The sequence below is a fragment of the Oryctolagus cuniculus genome, chromosome 6 (assembly GCF_051225735.1).
Source record: "Oryctolagus cuniculus isolate XC-2025 breed Fujian yellow rabbit chromosome 6, ASM5122573v1, whole genome shotgun sequence".
NCBI lineage: Eukaryota > Metazoa > Chordata > Mammalia > Lagomorpha > Leporidae > Oryctolagus > Oryctolagus cuniculus.
The window spans coordinates 5,863,439-5,890,417 of NC_142872.1; the positions used below are offsets into that span (position 1 = coordinate 5,863,439).

Genomic DNA, 26,979 nt, shown 5'->3' on the forward strand with positions numbered 1-26,979 from the left:
TGCCGGCTGGAGCCGAGCTCCGACAGCCCCTGCTGAGGCTGGGGAGAGGAGCCTCAGGCTCGGGGTCTTTTCTCCCTGCCTGCCGAGGACGCTGGGGACTTGGACACCCAGTTCTTCAAAACTCTGACGGGAGGAAGGCCAGAGCACCATGAGCCGGGGTGGGGCTCACAGGTGCTGTCAGCACCGTGGCTCATCTCGACAAGCCAGTGAGCTGATTCCCTATCAGGAAAACCTGGGCGTTTAAGAGAGCAGCCGAAATGAGCCCTGAGAATTCAGGGGAATTCTGGGAGGCGCTAACCTCTGGCTCTGGGGTGGGGTGGGTTCCGTTAGCAGAGCCTGCTACCGGACAGCGGGCACAGCCGAGTGCCCTTCAACTCCGGGTCCTGGAGCGCCTGCCACGCTTCTTTGTTTGTCGCCCGATCCTTGGGGAGCAGGACATAGCTGTGGTCCCTGTGTGGGACGCAGAACCTCGCACTACAAGCATTACGGAAGGTTGCTTCCTTCTCAGCACTTCCGTGCGTTCATGCCTGGGTGTGACGAGCATCAAGCCTAACGTAGAAGGGAAAAAATGCTACAAAAAAGCAAAAAACGCCCTCAAAAGGAGTGGCTAAGCAGAGGGTGTGATTGTTTCTATGGGTGCACAAATGGGGCCGGGCGAGCCACGTGAAAACCTGGATTTGAGCACACCGGATGCACACCACCGCCTCCTCTTACTCCAGAGCTGGGCTCCACTGAGGCTGCGAACTGCTGTCACCCCAGGTAACCCGTCGTTCTGTGTGTCCGCTGGCTAAGGTGTGCACTCTGCAGTGTGCAGCGCATGCTAGGTGACGGTGGTGCTTCCTTAAACTGCCAGAGGCAGATGGGGCTGGGCTCAGAAGGGAGGGGGAGCCACGGCCTGAGCTAAGACTCCAGAACCAGGTTTGCAGAGCTGGAGCCTGAAACGTGGCTTCCCTGCGGAGGACTGCACTGCCCACGCAGCTGGCGAGGCGGCGAGGGCCCCAGCGGAAGGCTTCTACCGTTAAGGAAGAGTCCTATTCTCCTTGGCTTTCTCCAACACGCTCTTCGTGGAGGCCACGCTGCATACCCCTGCTCCTTCTCCTCTCCTCTCAGATCCCCAGGTGCGTATCTTACCGACTCAGGTCAGAGGGCCTGCCCGAGAAGCGGCGGCGTTTAGACTGTGTTCCTAACTCCTTGGGATGCGCCAGTACAGCTTCACAGTGTGAGTGCCCCGGGCCAGGGGGCAGCTCCCACGGACGCTCCGAGGCTGGTGGGTGCTGTGGAATTGGTAGGCACCACGGCCTTGTCTGTCTTACGTCTGTAACAGTGATTGTGCTGCCTGAGTGGCCAAAATGGGATTTACCGGGCAGTAACTGGTAGCATCTGGCCAGCAGCCTCATGTCTGGTCTGGATGCGAGGTTTTTGCTTAGGGATAAGGGGAAGACACAGCGGGTGTTTGCAGGGCTGTTTCCCTCTGGCCTGCCTTCCTGTCTGGCTTCTCTGCGGGCTCCTGCTCTTCCTGGGCGGGGCGGAGCATGGAAGTTGCAGAAAGACGATCCCGGGGTGCCGTTGGTCCCTCGTCCCCATGACTCGGATGAGTGTTGCAGGGCTCACCCTGGTGAACAAAGCACGGCCGAGCCACCACGGCTTCAGGAGATACTGCGGCTCACAGGCGCCTGGAGGGACCTGGGGAGGGAACGGCGGTAAACCACGCACAGGGCTGCCTGTGCCTGCGCACCGGAGCCCGAGCCTTGAGAGCAGAGCCCACACCCCGTGGGGATGTCCAGGAGGGGACAGGGAAGCATTGGGGAGCTGCCTCCCGGGGGGCCTGGCGTTTTACAGAAGGCCCTGAATCGTTGCCTTGGAAGCCAGCCCCTTGCAGCTGTGTGTGTGGGGAGGGGAGCGTACGTGGCGCTCTCTCGTTGGAGGTTGTTGGGAATCCGACACAGACGTGGTCGACTTCTGGGCGTCAAAGCACACGGTTGTCCCTGAGCGCCATGGCTTTAGCTAGGACATCACTCTGGGAGGTGCATGGGCCCTTGGGGTCCTGTGGCCTGGCCTTTGTACTCTACAGTTGAGGAAACTTAACTCTCATGCCGACTGGGGTACAGACTCCCCCTCCTGTAAATCTGGTCCCATCACAGGCAAGGACAGCACGCCGCTGGGGGCCTGCAGAGCTGGGCAGCTTCTCAGGTCACTGACAGCGGGGCAGGGGGGGGGCGTCCCTTCCGAGACACTCGGGGCAGACGGAGTTCCAGAGTGACCGGGCGATGGCAGACCCGTAATCGGCTTTTCCTGTGGGACCTTAAGATTTCTTCCTCCACTTTGCTTCGCTCCGCAGGAATGAAATGAAGGCAGTGGGGAAGGGGTGTGTTTGAGGAGAGTCTTTGTTATGAGGGTTCCTCAAAAAGTTCATAGGAAAATGGAATTAAAAGGGGCTGGCGCTGTGGCGCGGTGGGTTAAGCTGCTGCCTGCAACACAGCATCCTGCAAATTCGAGTCCTGGCTGCTCCATGTCCCATCCCGCTCCCTGCCAGTGTGCCATTGCAGCCAGTGGGGAGCGAGCCAGCACACGGAAGATCTCTCTCTCCTCTCTAACTCTGCCTTTCAAATAGATAAAATAAATCTTTGAAAAGAAAATGGAATTAAAAGATAAGTTTATTTTGGTGCATAAAAAATTTTCTGAAATCCACATAGTTCTTTTATAATATATATTTTCCAAGAACTTTTTGAAGAGCCCTCATTTATTTATGCTTGAGAGAAAGAAGGTATCACTTTTTAATAGAAGCCGTATGTGTTTGCCCAGTTGTGTTTTCATGTCTCCCGACTGCTCCCCAGAGGTGTTCACAGTCCTGCGCTGAGTGTGTGTGGTGACCAGGAGGGGTGGCCAGGTTACAGAGACGCTGTGCCTGTGAGGGGGTCAGCGCAGTTCCAGGGGAGGAGAGTTGGTCTCTGCAAGCCGCTCTGCCGTCAAGGTCAGCTGAAGGTCATGTCGTCCTAGCCGGATCCGCCTGGCGGTGGTGGGATGCGTCACTCTGCCTGCTTTGCGTCAGCAGTGTGATCGGCCGTGCAGTGCAGTTACCGAAGCAGCGTCCATCCGCTCGGGGACTGCATCAGAGCGCAGATGCCGCGCCCGACGTTCCTGGTGAACGCCTGTCCTTGGATGCAGCCCTCCCTGCCCAGTCCTCTCCCAGGCCGATGGTGCGTCTGGTCGCCTCTGCCGCGTCCTCCTCTGCCCGCTCCTGCTGTTGACCCGACACCCTCTGCGTGACTTCACACTACACGTGACGGTGGCTGGAGACCCCTTTCCCAGACGACCTCTCTCACGCACCCCGATCCACGCCTGTGACTGACGCCCCAACAGCCTGTCGGATCGCTGTATTCACACTGAATTCACGTGGCCCGCCCTCTGTCTGCTCCTAGTTTCACTAAGGGCTCCCCACCACCCAGGGTTAGAATGGGCGTCGACGTTAACCCTGCCCCTCCCTGACACTGCAAATCCATTCAGTCCTCAAATGCTGTGACTTCTGTCCGTCACTCTGCAAACCTGTCTGCTCCCTTTCCGTTCCTGGGTCCTGCTTCAACCTGGCCTGCTCGGCTGGCTTCAGTCCGTGCCCCGGCACTCAGAGCATCAACGGTGCCGGCAGTCCTCTCTCCCCGGGCCTTGCTCCGTGCAGGGAAGCCAGCTGGTGGGCTGAGCCTGTGCTGTGCACGTGGCTTGTGATCTGCAGGGACCGGACTGGAGCCCTCAGAGCTGCTCTCGGCCGGGAGCAGCTCCCCGCGGGCTCCCCCGACTATGAGCTGTGTCCAGTGACCGTATTTCCGTATTCAGGGAAAAGCCTCGTAGCCCTCGTAAGAAACAGAGGCCGCTTCTCCCTGCATCTCTGGGGCTGGCCGTAGCTGCTGGGCCATCCTCTTCTTTCTTCTCGTTCTTTTCTCTCTGTGACCCCCTTTGCTTTGTAGAGCTTTTGGGGGGAGGAGCTAATGGTTGTTTGTTTATTTTATTTTCTCGCTCATTCTCTCACTTACTTCCCTGTGTCTTACACGCGCTCATCTTTCTGGCTGTCTGCGTCTGTATCTTCTACGACAGCTCCTGGGTGCGTCCTCCTCTTTCTGTGGTGGTGTGGCCGGCCTCCCTGCCCCCTGTCCACATAGCCTCTCTGCTGTGTGCGTCTGACGCGGGCCCCTCCTGCCGGGCTGCCCGCCTCTCTCTCTGTCGGCCTCTCTGGTGTTGTCCCTCCGTGAGCCTCGTATCGGCGCCTTTCGTGACTGTTTGCCGTCTGTCCGTATGCTGAGTGGGTGGTAGGATCTCTCCACACCCCAGCTCTGCCCCGCCCCCAACACTCTGTCCTGCCATCTCACTGACTTCATGCCACCTCAGAGTCCCTCATCCTCTGGCAGCCCGTGGGACCTCCCAGCTCCTGCGTCTCCCCGCTGGGTCCCCTCTGTGCTCTGTGTGCACCTCTGAGTTCCATGCAGCACAGATGTTGCATTCAACAGAAGTGAGCCTTACGAAGCCCTGTGTTCCAGGCTCGTCACGAGCACCCACACCAATCACATGCCTGGTTCCTTGTCTGTCTCCCTGATGGGACTGAGAGCTGCTGAGGGCAGGAAAAGCCTTAGTTGTGTTGGAAAGTTGTTTGCCTTTATTTACGCCATTGTGGATGCACTCGGAGGAGAAAGTGTTTCCCGCCACTGTGTCTGCCTCCCCAGGACTTCCCCTGCGCTTTGCTGTTCCGGCCCTGGAGCCTGCTCTGCTTTGTCTTTCCAGAGGTGACTTTTCTGTAGTTCTTTGCTTTTTTCTCACTTCCTCTAGTTCAGCGGCAAAGAGATCACGTTGCCAGTGTTCACGCTCTGGCTGCATAACCTAGTGACAGAGTGACTTTGGCACGTCTGTTGTCTGCTCTGAGACAGGCTGCCTTTGACAATTAAGCGATACGAGAAAGCATTGGGCCAGTGCCTGCGAGAACGTAAGTGCTGAATACTTGTTAGTTAGCAGCTAGGCCGGCGCCGCAGCTCATTAGGCTAATCCTCCGCCTAGCGGCGCCGGCACACCGGGTTCTAGTCCCGGTCGGGGCGCCGGATTCTGTCCCGGTTGCCCCTCTTCCAGGCCAGCCCTCTGCTGTGGCCAGGGAGTGCAGTGGAGGATGACCCAGGTGCTTGGGCCCTGCACCCCATGGGAGACCAGGAAAAGCACCTGGCTCCTGGCTCCTGCCATCGGATCAGCGCAGCGCGCCGGCCGCGGCGGCCATTGGAGGGTGAACCAACGGCAAAAGGAAGACCTTTCTCTCTGTCTCTCTCTCTCACTGTCCACTCTGCCTGTCAAAAAAAAAAAAAAAAAAAAAAAAAAGTTAGCAGCTTATTGGACACGATTCACAATGGCAGGTAAGGTGCCTTATTCCCGCGCACTAGCAGTTAGCGCTGGGGCTGTTGGACCCTTCTAGCTACTGCCCTGTTCTCGTCTGCTTGGTAGAAGGAGCTCTTGGAAGGGCTGCCTCTACCTGGCGTCTTCTCTCTGCATAGCTCATTGGGACGAAGCTCGTATCCAGACGTGTCTGTGGAGGCAGCTGCTAGCCGCTCGCCAAGGTCACCCCAGATTTACGTCCCATCGGAGCCCACTGTCCACTCTCTGCTCCGCCCGCTTGCCTTCTGCCACGGCCGGAGAAATGCTTGCTGCTTTGCTGTGAGCCCGTCTGCCCCCAGCCTCTGGGCCCCTCTTTGCATTCTCATTGCTGGCTTCTGTCCTGTCTTCCGCTGGGCCTCCGCGGGTGGCCGTGCCCTGGGCCCTTGGTTCTCCTCTCTGCGCTCCTGTCCGGCCTGGTCTCGCCGCCGCCCACAGCTCCAGGTGACGTCCAAATGCTGGTGAACTCTCAGGCTTGTATTCCCCTAGGCCGCTCAGCTCAGGTGTGGGACTGATTGGCGGGCGTTACTTCGGGGGTATGTTACAGGCAGCTTGGATGCACCGAGCCGGAACTAGAACGGTGAACTCCTGTCCTCCCCGGGGAAGGGCAGCGCTGTCCACAGCAGGCGGGACTCGGGTCCTGCTGGACCCCATGCTCGGCTTCACAGCCTGCCCGCTGGCTCCTCACCTGTGCCTTTTGCTGCCTTCCTGCTCCCGCTGTTGCTCTGCCTGGAGGGGACCACGGCACCCTTGCTGCAACTCTGAGGCTCCCGTCATGTGGAACACACTCCAGTCTGCTTCTCTCAGCACGCGGTCCCCACACGAGCGTGTTCCTCCCCACTCCGGGGCCTCGTCCTCCTCCCTTTTCTTTGTTGCCGCTTTCACTATGACTATACTGGATTTCTTTGAACGTGCCATGTGCATTCTGTGGCCAGTGCCTCTGTCCTCGTCTGCGTCCAGTGCCTCTGCTCTCATCTGCGGCCAGTGCCTCTGTCCTCATCACTGAAGGGTGCTCCTTCCCTGTATCTATCCTTGGTTGCTCCCTTCCTGTCCTACAGGAATCAAGTGACGTGCAGTGATTGGTATCCAAGACTCGCCTTGTATGCATGGATTTCAAAAGCTTTTATACCAAAATAATCTTTTTATTTCATTTTCCATGAATGTTTTGAAGTACTGTTATTCATTTAGAATGCTGAGTTTTTAAAAAAAATTATAGTCCTTACATTGTTCCATATTTTTTTAAAAAAGCTTTATTTATTTGAAAGGCAGAGTCGAGAGAGAGAGAGTGGGAGATACATCTTCCATTTGCTTGTTCACTCCCCATACGCCGTCAGTGTCTGCAGCTGTGCAGATCCGAAGCCAGGAGCCAGGAGAGCTTGCACGTCTCCCACACGGGTGCAGGGTCCCAAGGACTTGGGCCATCTTCTGTTCCTTTCCCAGGAGCAGTAGCAGGAAGCTGGATTGGAAGCGGAGCAGCTGGAAGTTGAATCAGTGCCAATATGGGATGCCAGCACTGCGGTGCTGGTTTCTCCTGCTACACCACAGCACCGGCCCCTGTGTTTTGTTTTGTAACCATTGCTGTGTTGGAAAAGCCCAGCATGTGGAAACTGGCCACCAAAGAGGAAGGAGTAGGGAGATTGCACAGAGAAGCAGAGACTGTAGGATTACACAGAATGTCATTTATTGAGGACTTGCAGACAGAAGTGTGTGTCAGGCTACAGCGAGGCCTGAAGATCCCTGCCCCAGGAGTTGGAGAATCTAACTTTGTATCAAAGCTGGATACAGGAGGGCCACAGCCAGCTGGAATGCACCTGGACTTTGTGACAGATGTCAGCAGTCGGGTGGGCTCGTGGTGCGGTGGTAAAGTTCCTGCCTTGTACCCCACAGCCCAGAGTGGAGTGCCTGGTCGAGTCCTGGCTGCTCTGCTTCCTGTCACTGTGGACCTGGACAGTAGGAGGTGATGGCCAAGTACTTGAGCCCCTGCAACCGCACGGGAGTTCTGGGGTCATGGCGTCTGCCTGGCCCAGCCCTGCCTGTTCAGGCATTTGCAGAGTGAACCAGTGAAAGGAAGATCTCCCTCCATCTGTATTTTGTCTCTATCGCTCTTTTAGCTAATATGAAAATAAATAAGCATTTAAAAAGGAATATTAACTTTTTTTTGACAGGCAGAGTTAGAGAGAGAGAGACAAAGATAAAGGTCTTCCTTCTTCGTTGGTTCACCTCCCAAATGGCCGCCACGGCCTGCGCGCTGCACCGATCCGAAGCCAGGAGCCAGGCGCTTCCTCCTGGTCTCCCATGTGGGTGCAGGGCCCAAGCACTTGGGCCATCCTCCACTGCACTCCCTGGCCACAGCAGAGAGCTGGACAGGAAGAGGAGCAACCAGGACAGAATCCGGTGCCCCAACCGGGACTATGACCCAGGGTGCTGGCGCCGCAGGTGGAGGATAAGCCAAGTGAGCCGCAGCGCCGGCCAGGAATATTAACATTTATAAGAGACATTCCAGCAACAGATAAGAACAACAGATGATCTTAATGACTGTTTATCTGGAAGGGCTGGGATGGTTGCCAGGGTCACCCAGAAGGCAGGATGGTAATTGAGGGTATTTATAGGTACGAGATGAGACCTAACTTAATTTTATCCCCAAATCTAGCAGTTTGTTAAAGCATCATTTATTTAATAGGTAGTGGTTTTCTCCACTGATCTGAACTGTCCACAGCTGACACCTAGACTGTTGGACAGCTAGACTGTACTAGTGAAGGAGTTAAATTTAAACTCAGGTTGAAAATTAACATCTTATAATAACACGCCTCCCCTTACCTTTGAGTTTTCTTCAAATCCCAGGAACTGGTTCAAAAGCCCAGATGGCCAAGCCAACAAGATAAAGACCAGGTGCCAGGCCTATGGGATGCTTGTGTGAAATAATACCAAGAACTCTGACTCTATGCTGAACTCACTGGCTAAGTACTTGTCAGGAAGATTGGACCCTATGCTAAACTTCAAAGAGAAAGAGAAAAAAAATAAAAAACTGCTTACTCGCTTGAATAGAAGCCAATTGTAGGACAAGTATGAATTTAGAACACGAATCTATCAGATACTACATAGCCGAACTTGTATGTTCAACTGTATAAAAACCCTAAAGGCCTTACTATAGGGGCGGCCGATCCAGCCCAGCTGCGCCTGGTGCAGATGTAAGACTAAACTCGAGTTTGAAATAAAACTCTTGTGTTTGTATCAGTCTTGGCTCCTGGTGGTCTAAATTGGTGGGAATCGGACATTTCAGGTACAACACTAGCATTTTTTGTGAAAAAATTGGTGAACGTGTTTAGGATCCAGATCCAAATTTCATAGGATAGCCAGAAATTCTTATGGACAATGTTCATGTTTGTATTCAGTTAAAAATTACTCAGTGACTAAGAAAGTTTTATGCTAGCATTTATTATGCAGTTTATTTACTTTATACAGATTTGTTTACTTGAAAGGCCGGGCAGCAGAGAGAGGGACACACACGCACACACACACACACGCACACGGCGGGGAGAGGAGATCTCCCATCCCATGGTCCACTCCACACATGGCTGCAGCAGCCAGGTCTCTGGCCAGGCTGAAGCCGGAAATCCCATGTTACCTTCTACATGGGTGGCAGGGGCCCAAGCACTGACCGTCAGCAGGAAGCTGGATTGGAAGCAGAACAACCAGGGCTCAAACTGCACTCTGACATGGGGTGCTGGCATCCCAAATGGTGGCTAAACCTGCTGTCACAATGTTGGCCCCAAAGCAATTTGTTAATGAATAGCTACAACTACCTAGTAAACATTATCTTTTTAAAAACAGTTATTCATCTGAAAGAGTTAGAACCATCCATTGGTTCACTCTGAAGGTGGCTGCAGTGACCGGTGCTGGGCCAGCCTGAAACCAGGATCTTCTTCCAAGTCTCCCACATGGGTAGCAGGGGCCCAAACACTTGGGTTACCTGTTGCTGCTTTCCCAGGCCATTAGCATGGAGGTGAATCAGAAGTGGAACAGCTAGGACTCGAACCAGTGCCCATGTGGGACGCCAGCGCTGCAGGTGGTGGCTTTTCCCAGTACGACACACCACCAGCCCACAGACTTGGGTTTCTTAAAAGCTTTCCGCTGTATTTTTGACTGAACTCCACCCATGTGCATGGATATGTGGGAAATTCTAGAATCTCCGTATTCTCCATACGACATACTTAGGGTTAGAGACGACTGTAGAGCAATAGAACTGTTTCAGGTCGTCTTCTGTAGTTTTCTTCTGGAAAGCGTTTGTCAACATCACGGACCCGGAGTTTGTGGTTAGCACTCAGCCTCTGATGTTCCCTCCCATCCGCCACTGCTGACGTGTTCCTTTTTCAGCATACAACCAGGCAAATGGTGACAGCAAGGTGCCTGGGTGTAGGCTGGCGCTGTGTGAACTTTGCTTCATTTTTCTCTCCGCTGATGCTGGAAATGTGTGATCTTTGGAACTGAAATGCAGAAATAGCAATGTTGGCTCAAGGTCATGTTTTATTTTTTTAAATTGTACTATATTTGGACACTTTCCATATTGAAGGGCTCAGAACTGTGCTGTGTGACTCCTTTCTTGCCCTCTGAAGAGAAAGGTCTCAACATTTTAAATGGAAATAGCAAACCTATTCTGTAGGAAGTGTGGTTGTGCAGCAGAATGTCATTTTGATGACAGACAGCAAGAAAACTGCTGCTCAGGGAGCCTGACTTCCCTACGCTTGCTGCTAAATAAATAATGCATTTCTGAGAGCCTGTATCTTTGGATGCAAACCTAGTTTTTGGTAAAGAAGAAAGGCATTTATACTCTATTACTGGCATTTGGACTGTTTCTGTTTTCCCCCAGTTCTGGAATTGCAGTCAATTAGATACTTCTCATGACAGATTGGAAACCAGAAGGGAGCTTTATGAATTCAGATGGAGAAATCTGAGCTAAAAATGCCTCTAAAATATTTCTTTGCACATTTTTCTCTTTAGAAGTTACACAGCACATCGATTTTCTGATGCAATGAGTTCTGTTTAAAGCTTAGCCTTACGTAAGTGAAAGAATAGCCTTCACTTTGAATCCCCACCTGTTTGCTGCAATGCTCTTTGTCGCCCAATTGGTAGAATGGTAGAGTGTGGCTTTCTGTAACTGGATTCCGACACCTCCTCCTTGGCTCTGCGTTTCCAGTTTCTTAGACTTGAATGCTTATTGATCATCTATGACAACTCTTTGACTTCATGGCGCCATCTGGATTCCTTGTTAAGTCCGTGGCATGTGAAGGATACATTTCTTTTTATGGTTGGGTGTAACTTTTTGGGTTTCTGGTGGGCAACACTCCTATTTAGCTGCCTTCTTTTTGAAATAGATATTTAAAACCTGCAAGTATCAATCTGGGAGGGAAGTGCTCATGTTTGAAACATTAAGTGGGTGAGGGGTTTGGCGGGTGCTGTTTCGATGCCTTGCCCCCGGGTTTCGGTCCCTGCACCTGCACTGTGAGGGTCGTGGGGGAGGGGCTGGGAAGCAGACTCTGGGTTCTGAAGCTGGGTCACCTCCAGGTGCTGGGCGGAGAGCCCCGGGACTGGTGGGAGGGGGCCCCTGGCAGGTACTGCAGCAGCTCGTTCAACTTTTTTTCCTTTTTTTAAATTTGTGGTGAGCTTGCCGCTCAGCTTCTGATCCAGCTCCAGGCCAATGTGCCTGCGCGGGCAGCAGGAGATGGCCCAAGTGGTTGGGTTCCTGCTACCCACGTGGGAGACCAGGATGGGCTCCAGGCTCCTGGCTTCGTCCTGGCCCGACCCTGCCATTGTGGACATTTGGGAAAATGAACAAGCAGATGGAAAATAAAAGTCCATCCCTCTCTCTCCCTCCCCCCTTCTTTTCTCAAGCACCTGGGTCTCCCACGTGGGGGACAGGCCTCAAGCACCTGGGTCTCCCATGTAGGTGACAGGCCTCAAGCACTTGGAAGAACGTGGGGGTAGGAGGTGGTGACGCCTTGGAGAGATCAAAAGGCAATGAGGCGGAATTGGGCAGGTGCGGCTCTCAGATTGCGGTGCAACCTGACACTTGGGAAAACTGGGAGGAAGCAGGATTGTGGGGAGCAAGACACAGCCAGAGGAAATCAAACCGTGTAACAATGTAACTTCATAGTCATGAATACAGTGTTACAATATTTACATCACATATAATGTGTAAATACAGTTATAAAATGTAAGCATTTTATCATAAATGAAATTGAGTAATATTTTAACATTTTTATAATTATCAGATGATAAATTATTAGATTTATAATGTTATTATGGTTATATAACATAATTAGCATATTTTGATATTATATAGTAATATAATTGTAGTTCAAAAATTTTACAAAATTTGTATAACAGGAAGTGAAGCAATAATATAAAACTGAACTTTGCAGGAAAATATTTTTCATAATTCTAATGCAGATACACACTTCAGACTGAAACAAACTGTCATTTTACTGAACTTGGAGGTTTGTGGAAGGTGGCAGGAATTTCAGAGAACTCGATCCTCGATCACCGTGTCTGGAAGTCAGTAGGTAAGAGCTGATATTTTTAAGACAGTAAATGGCAGAATGATCGTGTGATTTAGAAAGGAGGAGGCAGATGCCAGGAGAAACACCTCACGGTCTCGTCCTGGGGAGTCAGGTGGACGCTTGTGGGCTGAGACACGGGCCGTCCTGGTCTGCCAGGCGGGTTCTCCCGGGTGCGGGTGTGGGTGCAGGTGTGGGGTGAGACACGGCTGTCCTGGCCAGAGCCTGTCGGCCAGGTGGGTTCTCCTGCTCTGCGTGTGCATGGCTTAGTGGACAGCAGCAGTCCCTGTGATGGGCTCCGAGCAGCCATGTGAGGAAGGCGCCATGGAGTTTTGTGCTGTTTCAGACTAATCCGTAGCACAGGATTCAGGATCCTGGGATCCAGCCCTTGCATGGTCACACCCCCGGTGCTTGGAGGGTGTTGGGGGTCACAAGATGGCTGGAACCCAAGTGAAGGTTCTGGAAAGAGTCAGTGGAGGGCTGGACACTGAGCGTGGCCTGGGGGCTGAGAAGGAGTTTCCAGCACCTTCCCCAAGTGGGGGTGAGCGTTTGTTGTGGAACCACAGCAGGGAGCGTGGACCCTTGTCCCTCCTGTGCTGGGGACCCAGTCACCACCAGTAGCTCTTCGTTGAGTGGGGTTGAGTTATTTGACAATTTCTGCAGAGTAGAATCTACCTTGGGCTTCTATTTCATCTTTTCAGTGTCTCTGACCTCTTTTCCAAAAGTTAATAGCTTCTGTAATAGAATAATGTAATATATTTAGTTAATATAATCCAGTTAGAGGTCAGTAATGGGAAGGAAGCCAGTCTCTTCAACAATGAGTGCAGCAGCCACCTGGCTGCGTCTAGCAATTATTTTGCAAGCGTCTGTTCTGTGTGTGAGCTGCTTGAAGGCAGTTAGGACTGTGCTGCTTTGAAATCATTTTCCTCAATGACTTCAAAGTGCTTTCCACATTTAAAATACAACACAGTGACAAAGGTATCAAGTTCCGGGAATTCTGTTTTAAAAATGATTAATTTCTGTATTTGAAAGAGAGGCATGTGCACACACAGACACACACACAGAGGCAGAGAGATCTTCCATCGCTGGGTCACTCCCCAAGTCCATACAACATCTGGGACTGGTCAGGCTGAAGCCAGGAGCCAGCAGGTCAATCTGGGGCTCCCATGTGGGAGACAGGGACCAAGCACTTGAGCCATCGCCTGCTGTCTCCCAGGCCGTGCATTAGCAGGAAGCTGGAGTCAGGAGCAGAGCCAGGCTCGAGCCCAGGCTCTCTGATGTGGGCTATGGGCATCTCTAGAGGCGTCTCACCTAGTTTGCCCCCGCCCCTGTTACAGTGTCCTCCTGCTCAGGGAAAGTTACTGTAAAACGCAGTGCAGTAGCCTCGTCTATCTTGTCTTTGATCACGGTGTTTGTTTTCTCACGGTTCACATACATGTTGTTTCATTCATCATGACTCCAGGGGCACAGGGCTGTACCGTACACACACACACACTCATGCATACCATGTAGCCAGGGTAGGGGTGGTGCCATCTGGGTTTTTGTGAGTGCCCTCCACAACGCTTACCTGACAGCGAGACTGAACGTGTCCCCGTCATCACAGGCACATGGCTATGTCCGTGTCCTGCTGCACCGGACGTTCGGTGCTCATTTTTGAGAAGTTGGCCAGGGAGTGCTGGGGAATTTGGAGCCCCGAGGCAGCCCTTGGCAGGTGGGAGGTGATACGTGCACAGACTCACAGCAGTCCACGCCACAGTACAGGGCTGCAGTACACTTGTGCAGAAGTAGCTTCTCTAAGACGAGGCTTGAGATCCGACCCCAGCATGGTCTCCTTGCCGTTCGCTCCTCAATTTCATGTGACCCTGCAGGCTGGGGTCTGCCTCTGGGGACCCCAAGCTCACCCCTAGTGCAGGGATTTGGGATTGTTGTGTTGGGATTATGAAGATGCTCCCACTCTGCCTCTTCTAGTAGCAAAATCCTTTTTATTTTTTTTAATTTATTAAAAAGCAGAGTTGCAAAGAGAGAGAGGGAGAGACAAAAAGAGAGGGACATCTTCCATCTGCTGGTTCGCTCCCCAGATGGCCACAACAGTGGCTGGGCCGGGCCAAGCTGGAAGGCAAGAGCTTCATTGCAGTCTCCTGCATGGGTTCAGGGGCCCAAGCACTTGGACTGTCGTCTGCTGCTTTCCCAGGCCACGGCAGAGAGCTGGGTCTGAAGTGGGGCGGCTGGTGCAGGTGGCGGCGTTGCCAGTTACACTACCACAGCAGCCCCAGCGTTCCTGCTTCCTTCTCATTCAAAGCCTGCTCCGTGGTCTACAATGTGGTTCAAAGACACGCTGTTAGCCACTCACAGTAGCCCCATAGTTCTACTTTTCAGCAGGGTACTTGCTGATAAAAAAGAGAATCGAGTCATTTTTATCCTGGGAGGGGATAAAAATGCTCCTCGTAGCATTCAGATTCATAGATCTGCTTTGTAATTTGTAAATAATCACTTCCCATAGCATGATTTGTTTTAGCCGGTGGAAGCAGCCCTGCAAATCAGTCTTGTATGTGTGTGAATCTATAAATACAGAGGGAAAGGAAATGAGGGACGAGGAAGGCTCCGACGCTTACTGGGGTCGTGCGTCATCTGAAGAATGAGCGGCTCGGGGATCTGCTCAAGGTCACACTTAGTGACTGGTGAGCGAGAAGAGCACAGAACTGAAGTGAATGAGGTGACACTCCTCCACTGCTGCGGGGAGACCTGTTCTCGCGTGGGCTATGAAATGCCCCTTCCTTTGTCTTCATGCAAGCAAGTGAGTGCTGTTGGTGCAGTCGCTATGCACCCAGCTGCCATAGGATTCCTTAGCCTGGTTTCCTGTATTCGCACAGCCAGGGGTTTGCTCACTCCCTTCTGCAAGGCAGGGCCGGCGTCGGCGCCTGCAGAGCTGTGTCTGTCATCAGAACACAGCTGTGATTTCTGTTGAATGGAGTGTGTTTCACACGGGCTGTCTGTCACGGGTAGGACAGCTGCCCTCAGCCCTGCTTGTCTCTGGCATTTGCTTTTGGCCTGAGGGGGAGACGATGTACAAGGCAGACCGGGGCCTTGGAGCACTCTGATCCTCTGTCCCAGCAGACAGAGCCGGCGGAGGGTGGGTTGATCCCTGTCCCCTTTCTGTGTGATGTCCACTGCCCGTAGCCTAGTCTCTTCCAGTAGAGGGAAGGCCACGGTCTCCATCTCTCTAGTCCCCACCTAGACGTCAGCTGAGCATCTCCATATCTCCGAAGATGACCCTATTCTTTGTTTTAAAAGACATTTATTTATCTGAGAGGCAGAGTTAGATGGGGGGGGGGGGGAGAGGGAAGGAGGGAGGGAGGGAGGGAGAGAGAGAGGGAGGGAGGGAGGGAGGGAGGGAGGGAGGGAGGGAGAGAGGTCTTCCATATGCTGATTTACTCCCCAGATGGCCTCAATGGCCAAAGCTGGGCCAATCCAAAGCCAGGAGCCAGGAGCCAGGAGCCAGGAGCTTCCTCTGGGTCTCCCCTGTAGATGCAGGGGCCCAAGCACTTGGGCTGTCTTCCACTGCTTTCCCAGGCCACAGCAGAGAGCTGGATCGGAAGAGGAGCAGCCGGGACGTGAACTGACTTCTATATGGCATGCCAGTGCCACAGGTGGAGGTTTAGCCTACTACACCATAGTGCGGCCCCTAGATGACCCTGTTCCCTGTCTCGCTGAGGTCCACACTGGCCATCATTGTTTATTGTCCTCAGACCCTCCCACCGGGGCTGACTTCCTGTCCCCTGTAGCTTTCTGCAATGTGGGTGATTGGCTTGGTTGTCAGTGAAGTCTCCAGGTGCAGCACCTCAAACAGGAAATGGTTTGGGAGGTTACCTAAGCTAATCCTGATTGAATTTTCCCCGACTTGCGATGTAAGTAATCTCACAATTATAAAAAATCGCACATTTTTGCTTTGGAAATGTTGAGGGCAGAGAAGGGGAGAGAGAAGCAAAGGCTGTGTGTGTGAGGAGGAGCTGCATTCACGGGGCTCAGGGCTGCAATGCCAAGGTTATAATGTGGGCTCCCTAAAATCCAGGCACTGAAACGTAGAGAAAGTTACTTCTTTGAAGGGGAAACAGAGAGGAGGGAGAAGGCTGCAATGGCCAGGGCTGGGTCAGGGCCAGAGCCAGGAGCTGGGAACTCAGTCCAGGTCTCTCACGTGGGTGGCAGGGACCCAACACCTACTACCTCCCTGGTGTGCATAGGCAGGAAGTTGGAATTGGGAACAGCTGGGACTCAAACCCAGGCACTCGGATATGGGACACGAGCACCCAGCACCTGCCTCCAGGCACTGACAGTGGCCAAGGCGCTAGAATTAAAAAGCAGGACCTTCAAGAGATGCCTGTCAGAATCACTCTAAGCAACACTCTGACCTCAGAATCAACCCTTAAGGCATTCGGATGTGGCTGAAAAGCCCATGAGAGCAGTGCAGGCATGGAAAGCCAAGACACTGTGGCAAATATCCTACATGAAGGATCTCTGGAATGAGACCCCAGGGGAAAGAAGGGGCCATCAAAGAAGGAGGTACTTTTCTGTGAAGGGGGGAGAGAACTTCCACTTTGCTTACGGCCTTGCGTAAATACTGATGGAGTCTGTGGTCACAAAAGGCTTCCATAGCCTTGGCATCTCATGGCAAGAGCTGTGGGTGATCACTGAGGTCATACATAAGAGTGTTAATTGTTAAATTAACAACAGAAGTCCCTGTGCACTAACTCCCCATGTAGGACCTCTGTCCTTAATGAGATATACTATGAGAATTAACTGCAAAACTTGTTCTCAAACAGTACTTTTTACATTGTGTGTGGGTAAGTGTGCAAACTGTTGAAATCTTTACTTAGTATAGAGTTGGTATTCTGCATATAAAGTTAATTAAAAAATGAATCTGAAAGAAGAATGGGGTGGGAGAGGGAGTAGGAGGTGGGATGGGAGTGGGGGTGGGAGGGTGGGTATAGCGGGGGAACCGCTATATTCCTGAAGTTGTACCTATGCAAATTGCATTCATTAAATAAAAGCTTTAAAAAAAACAGAGAAGCTGGTCAGGCCACCAGGGCCTCCCTCCTAGAGGGGCCAAGGTGGCGTAAGGGGCTCGGGCAGCTCTCCTGCCTCCCGGCTTCTGTCCATTGGGGACGCATCCAGAAGGCCTGACCTTGGCCTTCCCGGCCTCCAGAGCAGCGAGAAAATGAGATCCCCTTCCTTGGACATTGGCAGTGGCAGGTGTCCGCTCCAGCAGCACAGTGCAGCCTCCGACCACCTCGACGATTACCATTCAGTGATAACTGCTGCGCGTACTTATAGGAAGTCCTTTTTGTGCCAGTAATCAGAAAATGCAGTATGAGCATTTAGTTCCCTCCTGTTAAAATTCAAGATATTTTAGTAAGCGTGTTATGTAGACATGCACGATAGTTTTTTTTTTGTTTGTTTTTTTGTTTTTTGTTTTTTTTTTTTTTGACAGGCAGAGTGGACAGTGAGAGAGAGAGACAGAGAGAAAGGTCTTCCTTTGCCGTTGGTTCACCCTCCAATGGCCGCCGCGGCTGGCGTGCTGTGGCCGGCGCACCTGCGCTGATCCGATGGCAGGAGCCAGGTGCTTCTCCTGGTCTCCCATGGGGTGCAGGGCCCAAGCACTTGGGCCATCCTCCACTGCACTCCTGGGCCACAGCAGAGAGCTGGCCTGGAAGAGGGGCAACTGGGACAGAATCAGGCGCCCCGACCGGGACTAGAACCCGGTGTGCCAGCGCCGCAGGCGGAGGATTAGCCTAGTGAGCCGCGGCACCGGCCTATAGTTTTTTTTTTTTTTTTTAAGATTTATTTATTTATTTGAAAGAGTTACACACTGAGAGAAGGAGAGGCAGAGAGAGAGAGGTCTTCCATCCATTGGTTCACTCCCCAATTGGCTGCCATGGCTGGAGCTGTGCCAATCTGGAGCCAGGAGCTTCTTCTGGGTCTCCCATGTGGATGCAGGGTCCAAGCACTTGGGCCATCTTTCACTGCTTTCTCAGGCCATAGCAGAGAGCTGGATCATAAATGGAGCAACTGGGACTCGAACCGGTGCCCATAGGGGATGCCAGCACTGTAGGCAGCGGCTTTACTCGATATGCCACAGCGCCAGCCACAATAGTTTCAAAAATTTTGGGGACCAGTGCTGTGGCACAGTGGGTTAAACCATGGCCTGCAGTGTCTCCGCTGCTCTGTTTCCATCCAGCTCCCTGCTAATGACCTGGGAGAGGAGCAGGCCACGCCCCGAGTGCTTGGGCCCTGGACCCATGCTGGAGACCCAGAAGAATTTCCTGGCTCCTGGCTTCGGCTTTGCCCACTCCTGTCTATTGCAGCCATTTGGAGAGTGAACCAGTGGATGGAAGATCTCTCTTCTCTGTCTCTCCTTCTCTCTCTAACTCTGTCTTTCAAATAAATAAATAAACCTTTGGAAAAAAAAAAAAACTAAACTTTTGACAGTATAGAGCACAAGTCAAACAGTTGAATGGCTTGGAGTTTAGATTTTTCTGAATTCTGGAATATTTTGGATAACGAGATAGTTTCTGGTTGGGAAGCATTTGTGTTTCGTATATACTTTAGCCACACAACCTGAAGGCAATTTTGTGTACTGTTTCTAATCATCTGTGTGTGAAATGAAGTTTCCTGGTATGGAATTTCCCACTTGCGGTGTTGTCGGCCCTCAGCCAGTTGCAGATTTCAGGGCTGGAGCCGCTCAGGCTGTCCGTTGTCATTCCCCGGCGTCTTGTTCCCGGCCCCCCCTCTCCTGGCTGTGATCACTTGGTCAGGTGTGCCCCGCGTGTCTGCTGTTTCTGCGCGGTGTGTGCGTGCGTGCCTGTAGTGTTACACACACTGCCTTAGTTCCATGTTGCCTGTGTGCTGTGTGTGTGCGGTGTGTGCGTGCCTGTAGTGTTACACACACTGCCTTAGTTCCATGTTGCCTGTGTGCTGTGTGTGTGCTGTGTGTGCGTGTGTGCCTGTAGTGTTACACACACTGCCTTAGTTCCATGTTGCCTGTGTGCTGTGTGTGCGCAGTGTGTGCGTGCCTGTAGTGTTACACACACTGCCTTAGTTCCATGTTGCCTGTGTGCTGTGTGTGCTGTGTGTGCGTGTGTGCGTGCCTGTAGTGTTACACACACTGCCTTAGTTCCATGTTGCCTGTGTGCTGTGTGTGTGCAGTGTGTGCGTGCCTGTAGTGTTACACACACTGCCTTAGTTCCATGTTGCCTGTGTGCTGTGTGTGTGCGGTGTGTGTGTGTGCCTGTAGTGTTACACACACTGCCTTAGTTCCATGTTGCCTGTGTACTGTGTGTGTGCGGTGTGTGTGTGTGCCTGTAGTGTTACACACACTGCCTTAGTTCCATGTTGCCTGTGTACTGTGTGTGTGGTGCGTGTGTGCCTGTGGTGTTACACACACTGCCTTAGTTCCATGTTGCCTGTGTGCTGTGTGTGCTGTGTGTGCGTGCCTGTAGTGTTACACACACTGCCTTAGTTCCATGTTGCCTGTGTGCTGTGTGTGCGCGGTGTGTGCGTGTGTGCCTGTAGTGTTACACACACTGCCTTAGTTCCATGTTGCCTTGTGCTGTGTGTGTGCGGTGTGTGCGTGCCTGTGGTGTTACACACACTGCCTTAGTTCCATGTTGCCTGTGTGCTATGTCTGCACGGTGTGTGTGTGCGTGCCTGTAGTGTTACACCTACTGCCTTAGTTCCATGTTGCCTGTGTGCTGTGTGTGCTGTGTGTGCGTGCCTGTAGTGTTACACACACTGCCTTAGTTCCATGTTGCCTGTGTGCTGTGTGTGTGCGTGTGTGCCTGTAGTGTTACACACACTGCCTTAGTTCCATGTTGCCTGTGCATTGGTCTGAAGGTTTTGTTCTGCCCTGCATTCAATGCTTTAGAGCTCTTTGCATATCGGTCCATCATGTCTGTCAGTCTCCTGGCAGAAAACAGATAGCCCCACCTAGATGAGGCAACTGAGGGGCTTTGTATGAAGTTTATCCTATGTCCAGGGTGCAGGGAAGCCACAGGGTAGTGCCAGGAGGTCCGCAATAAGGAAGGCCCTGTGGCCACCTGGGATGTGGGTTGTTGCTGTGGGGGAGGAGACGGGGAGAGAAACAGGCACAGAGAGGAACAGAGACAGAGGCAGGTGGAGTTGCGTGGCGTGGCTCCTAGCAGGGTCAGACCCTGTGCAGAGGGAGGGAGCCCTCCCTCTCTGTGCGTCAGAAGCTGACTTATTTGGGTCCCCTCCGAGGGGATACATTGAAGCCTCAGTTTCCAGGCTGACAGTGTTTAGGGACGGTGAGGTGCAGCCAAGGTCCTCGGTGAGGGAGCTCCTGGTGGGAGAGGGGCAGCAGGAGGCTTGCTCTTGGCCCGTGCATGCACTGTCTGCAAAAGCCCTCAGGATCCCACAGTAGGAAGGCGCCCTCTGTAGCCCTGGACCAGGGCCCTCCAACCAGACCCCGGGAGACCTGGACCTGGACCTCCCAGCGGCTAGATCTGTGAGGAAGGAAACTGCTGTCACTCAGGCCTCCCAGGCTGTGGAAGTTTGCGACGGCAGCTGGAACTGGCCCCAGCCCTCATCTGCCTTCCAGGGCAGGTCCTCGCCAGCCGACCCGACAGGAAGAGGGGGAGCCGGGCGCCACGATGCACCTGCATGGGTCTGTTGCTTCCCTCTCACGTTCTCAGTGCCTCTGGAGGACAGGCCTGGTCCCAGTGCCCAGGGCGGACGTCCTGCAGGGGCTGACTCAGGGAGAGGTTGCGTCTCACTCACCATGGCAACCTGTTTCCTGGCGCGTGGGTACACTTTGTTACTGATGGGAGCTGATGCAGCTCTGATGTCTTCTTTCAACTGCGCTACGAGAGTTTGCACATCTTTCCGCACATGTGACAGTGTTTCTCTTAGGTAGATACTAAGAAGCAGGATTGCTCGGTTACAGGAAATACAATGTCAAATCGGCTGATTTTTTAGAAAGTTGTATTTATTTATTTGAAAGGCAGGGGGAGAGAGGGAGAGAGGGAGACAGAGAGAGAGGAAGATACCTTCCATCTACTGGCTCATTCCACCAACTGGCCACAGCAGCCAGGACTGGGCCAGGCCAAAGCCATGAGCCAAGGACTCCATCTTGGTCTCCTGTGTGAGAGAGACATTGACTTTTTTTTTTTTTTTTTGACAGGCAGAGTTACAGTGTGAGAGAGAGAGAGAGACAGAGACAGAGACAGAGACAGAGAGAAAGGTCTTCCTTTTCCATTGGTTCACTCCCCAAATGGCCACTATGGCTGGTGCGCTGTGGCCGGCACGCTGCGCTTATCCGAAGGCAGGAGCCAGGTGCTTCCTCCTGGGAGAAACACTGACTTTTAAAATTGTTTCTGGTTTGTCTTTATTCCACAAGTGGGTCCTTACTCTAGATCCACTTCTGTTTGCATTTATCACACTTCATTTTGGCGTTGAGTTGCATGAGGGTGCTTCAAACAGCTTGTAGAAAATAGAAATAAAATCTAAGTTTTGGTGCAAAACGTGGAAATCCATACAAATGAGGTCTTCAAAAAGTTCATAGAAAATGCATATTCAGGAAAAACTACACATGGATTTCACAATTTTTTTTTTTTTTGCACCAAAACAAACTTCCCTTTTAATCGTGTTTCTGTGAGCTGTGTGAAGTGCCCTGGTGGATGCGCTTGGACCCTGCTTCTCTCCTTTGGGCTGAGCCCCTCTTGCAGTTAGGAGCCGCTTCCCACCCTGTGACTGCTCCATCTTTGTGGGACACCTGTGGAGGCTGGGGTGGAACACATGTTAACCAGGAGCTGTTCCCCTGGGCATGCAATCCCCGTGTTCCCCAGGTTTGCCAGCCACCTGGGGCCACACCTGCTCTACGGCCAGTGCCACCCGTGGCTCCAGTTTGACAACAGATACGCTTGCTCCTGTGCGGGTCCTCGCCACTGCCAGGGACCTCCTTCTCTCTGTCCATGCTGGGCCAAGCCAGGACTTTCCTGTCATTGTCACCTTGCTGGGAGAGTCATGAGTCGCGGCTTCCCATTTTTCCCAGGCCCCATTTGCCCTGTGTGCCTCATGCCAGGCCCCTTACACGTCGCTGTTACCAAGGACACTACAGAGGGCTCCGACGTGCCGGGGATGCCTCTTCCTGCTGTTCAGAGCTGTCTCATGTTCAAATGTGTCTTTCTATTTTGTCGTGACTGGAGGTGTCAGGACGAGGGAGTGGGCTGGGGCACGATGTGGCCGGGCGTGGTCACGCTTCCTGAAGGGGCGGAGCAGAGACTGTTGCAGGCCTTGCAGGCCTGTGGCTTCCGCACAGCCATGGTGGTCACCTCTGCCTTTACCGTGCAGCAGGAGCCGGAGGGAACGGATGCAGCTGAGCGGCGTGGCTCGGTCCTGCGAACACAGCTCACAGAACAGGACAGGGCTGCCCCCGGTTTGCACAAGTCTGACCTCACCCCGCCCCTGTGGAGCAGCTGAAGATCAGGGCTGCTGGGAGCGCAGAGATGTGACCTGGGCTCCCGGGTGGCCACTGGGTTCCCGGGCGGCCACTGTGCTCCTGGGCGGCCGGGGTTCTGGCTCTCGGCTGTTTCCCTTGGGGGTCTTCCCGCTGCTTTGTTCTGGCGTGGCATCAGAGGGAATCCCAAAGGTTTCTCAGTTCTCCCAGAGACTCAGGAGCAGGGCGACCACTTCCGGTTTCTTTTATGTCCTGTTGGCTCAGGCTGAGTCACCGCTGGCGCTCCCTGGGCCCCCGGAGCGGGTGCAGGGGGTTGAGGCCTGGTGGGACTGGGGACGGACGGCTGTTCCTGTTTCGGCTTTGCCCTTTGTGAGCTGCAGGGAACTTGGGGAGCGCATGGAGCATCGAACATTTGAGCTCTTGAGAGTCGAAGTTTGTGTGTGAGCACCGGCACCCTCCCTCAATTTGGGTCAGTGTGGCCCACGAGGGGTAGAATGTGGCACCCCAGGGAAGGCTGCTTGTCTGTTCCTCTGCCTATGAGTCATGGGTGAGGGACTGGGCTTGGAGTTTGAGTGGAGGCTCGAGTCTGGATTCTGCCACTCAGAAGCCCATGGCCTTGGCAAAGATTAGTTGAGCTCCTGTTTGTGCCCGAACATGCCAACTAGTGAGCCTGACAGAGCACGCTGAACACGTTAACCTGCAAAGCCTGCCCTAACGTACAGTGCACCAAGCGTGTTAATTAGTTAGGCTGCCTTACATTTAGCAGGAAACTAAATGTTAATTTATTTCTGTTGAAGTTCTGCTGTTCCCAGGGGCTTTATTTCAAGTTAGTGCATCTACTTTTCATCTTCTTGTAATTATCTGGGAGAACAAATTAAAGCCTTTTTTCATTGGGAGGATGTAAATGAAGTATCCCATTTAAAATACACCTGCGTGAAGCATGGCCTTAGCTCTGAGAAGTCAGGGGAGTGAATTTCACGTGCCGGCTTAATGAAGTCACCTTTCGCGTCCTCTCGTTCCTGTGTGAAGCAGCAGCCGAGCCCCGTGGTCAGAGTGCTGTCTGGATGCGGGTGACGTGGGCTTGAATCCCAGCTCTGCCAGGTGCCGGCTGTGTCACTCTGCCTGTCACTCAGCCTCTCTGTATCTGACCTTCTCCACCCTTTGGACTGGGATAGAAATAGCCCAGCCCTCGTAGGCTGCTTTAAAAATTGAGGGCATCAGTGCATGTCAGTTACTCAGAGCGGTGCCTGGTGCCTGGTGTGGGCCGCTGAATAATGGGTCCAAGACACTGCATCTGTGTGTCATCCCGTCATCAAGATGTCCTCGAAGCCAATCCAGACCCCTGTCAGATTCTGCACGTCGAGGGCTGAGCCCCACAAGACCCCTGCCCGCCCTGGGCCTGCAGAACCTCTGACCCCCGGCTGGCAGTCCGAGTCCCCACAGCTTCTCCTTGGACTTGGTGAGTTTGCTAGGTGGCTCTCAGGACCCAGGAGCCGCGCTATCCCATTTGTCAGGAAGGGCTCAGATGGCGCTGCCCACGGCGGGGGTGGGGGTGGGGGTGGGTGTGAGGGTGGGGGAGGAGCCGGGAAGCTCCTGTGCTCTGGGGGCAATGCTACCTGCAGCCTCCTGGAAGGGGCCCTCCCCGCTGTGTCTTCTGGGGTTCCATGGAAGCTTCGCCTGGTGGGCACGATTGAGCGCCCCGCCCCAGGAGGCTGCAGCTGACCGTCCTCACCCTCTGTTCCCCCTTTAGTCTTTCTAGCGAGCAGCCCCCAGCCTGAGGCTATGCAGGGGCCTCCAGCCAGCAGTCATCTCTCGGCAGGCAGGGCACTCTTGTTGCTGCAGAGAGTCCAAGGGTTTTAGGAGCTTTCCACTGTGTGACAGGAAACAAGGCCAAATGCACACTTAGAAATAGCACAACAGGGAACGCTTAGGCAATGAAATTGCTGTTTAATAGCAAGAAAACCTTTCCAGCCAGCTGCAAGGCTTGCATTAGGCTTTGCATTTGTGTGCGTGTGTGTGTGTGTGTGTGTGGCCCATGTTGCACACGTAATGAGTGGGGAAGCCTGATGGTGAGCTCAAACCTGTCTTCCTCTGTGGTCGGCCATGATTTTGGATCCATGGGAATTTCTGGCAAAGCAGTGATACAGCAAGGATTAAAATGTGGCAACAGGCCGGCGTCATGGCTCACTAGGCTAATCCTCTGCCTGCGGCGCCGGCACCCCAGGTCCTAGTCCCGGTCGGGGCGCCGGATTCTGTCCCGGTTGCCCCTCTTCCAGGCCAGCGCTCTGCTGTGGCCAGGGAGTGCAGTGGAGGATGGCCCAGGTGCTTGGGCCCTGCACCTGCATGGGAGACCAGGAGAAGCACCTGGCTCCTGGCTTCGGATCAACGTGGTGCGCCAGCCATGGCAGCCATTTGGGGGATGAACCAATGGCAAAGGAAGACCTTTTTCTCTGTCTCTCTCTCTCACTGTCCACTCTGCCTGTCAAAAAATAAATAAAATAAAATAAAAGTGGCAGCAGCCGGGCTCTGCAGAGTGCTGTGCAGAGGGAACCGCCGTGTTACGTTACTGCCCTGTACTCCTGTACTCGAGCCTTTTACACCTGGACTTGACAGCAGTACCGAGTTATGCCCTTGAGTGTTTGTGCTGACGGTGCTGCCCGCCTCCAGTGCCGGGTCTCAGGATTAGAAGGAGACAGAGGTGGGGAATCTGCAGGTCCAGGGGAGGCTCCGTGCTGGCTGCTGAAGACACTGACTCAGGACCTTCTCGAGGAACACGGGAAGATTGGGAAGCCGCGTTCAGAGGCAGTACCGTGAATCCCGATCTTGCACGTGTGCCTGCATTATTTGCTTGTTCAGCAGTAAAGAAACGAAAGCAAGGAAGCTCGAGTCCAAGTCTTCGTTCTTGTTAATCCTTGCACCAACGCCCTGTCCTGGTGCTGACCCGTGTTGGACGCCAGGGCTGCTGCTGCCTCGACTCAGCCTTCCCACACTCTCCACGGGGGTGCGGGATCACCACCAGCGGGGAGTCCAGGACTCAGGCAAGCCAGAGAGAGCCTAGAAGCATCCCTGGAGAGCCACACGGATGCAGGGGGCTGGGAGGACACACATCCCAAGGGAGACTCAGCCGATGCTGCCTGAGGATGGTGCCAGCCTGTGTTCCTCACCACAGTGAAAGACAAGCTACTCACAGAGGAAAGAGGCTGAATGAATTAATGTTTTTGAAAGTCACAACAGGCAGGCCTGGGCCAGGCTGAAGCTGGGACCCCGGAGTTCTGTCCAGTCTCGCATACCGTAGAAGGGAGCCAGGAACTGAGGTTGCACCTGCTGCTTCCCAGCGTGCCCATTAGCTGGGACCTGGACCCCGAAGCAGAGCTGGGGCTTGAACCCAGGCACCCAGGCGCTCGGGCTCGGGTGTCTCGAGCTGTGTCTCACGGCTGCCCCAAGGGAGGTGGATTTTGGCCCAGGATTCTGGAGGTTGTGGTCCCAGCTTGGGCAGCATGTTGGTTTGGCCTCTTGGAGGATGACGGGTGAGCCAGGAAGCAGAGGACGGGCTGGGCCTAACTCAGGTCTGTGTAACAGATCCTCTCAGGAGAGCTGCATTGCAGAGGGACGCGCCCAGTGAGCCAGGGGCCTCCCACTAGGCCCAGCCTCAAACACCACGATGGGTTAAATTCTTAGTGGCGATAATTTATACCTTTGGGGTTTTAAGTTCTGCAGATTATATTCAAATCATGTTCAAACAGCAAATGCTGGCTGGTACTGTGGCGCAGTGGGTTAAGCTGCGGCATGCTGTGCCAGCATCTCATATGGGCAACGGTTTGAATTCCAGCTGCTCCACTTCTGAACCAGCTCCCTGCTAAGTCACCCGAGAAACTAGTGGAAGATGACCCAAGTCCCTGGGCCCCTGCACCCATGTGGAAGACCCAGAAAAACTCCTGGCTTCAGCCTGGCACAACCCGAGCCATTGAAACCATTTGGGGAGTGAACCAGTGGACGGAAGATCTGTCTGTCTCTTTCTCTCTAACTATACCTTTTAAATAAATAAATAAATCTTTAAAAAAAAATCCAGCAAATATGTTCTCAACTCACTCATGCATCAATTAGCGGAGGTTGGAAGCTTTGTGGGCTTAAGAGGTTTGATTCTAATCCATACTCAAATTGGTGAAAACTAAGAAATAGGCTTAAAAATGAAAGTTAAAAAAATGTCAGGGGACCTGACATAAGAGACATTTTATAATTTCAGTTCAGGCATGTTAGAAAGGGAACCAAAGTGGACAAATGCAACACAATTACAGTTGTTATATTATCTAAGACATCCAGCTTTCAACCCCAAATTCTGAGCTATGCAAGGCAACAGGAAATGTGAACAACATCGGGGAAGGAAAGAACACCAGTCAGCTGTTATAAATAAGCTCAGGAAATTAAAGGAAAATGTTAGCTATTACAGATATACTGACTAGGACAGAAAATGGGAAATCTCAGTAGAGAAACAGAAACCGTAAGAAAACATAAAAACAAAAGACAATCTGGCATTGAAAACTGGTCAGAATGTAATGACCA

General features: G+C 53.0%; 1 long non-coding RNA gene across 1 annotated transcript; it reads left to right on the forward strand.

Annotated features, from left to right (window-relative positions):
* On the forward strand, positions 1-26,474 carry LOC149125989 (uncharacterized). Its single transcript, XR_016235036.1, has 3 exons — positions 1-1,118; positions 11,845-11,957; positions 26,249-26,474. It is a non-coding gene; the product is annotated as an uncharacterized LOC149125989 (long non-coding RNA).
* Positions 26,475-26,979: the final 505 nt, after the last annotated feature.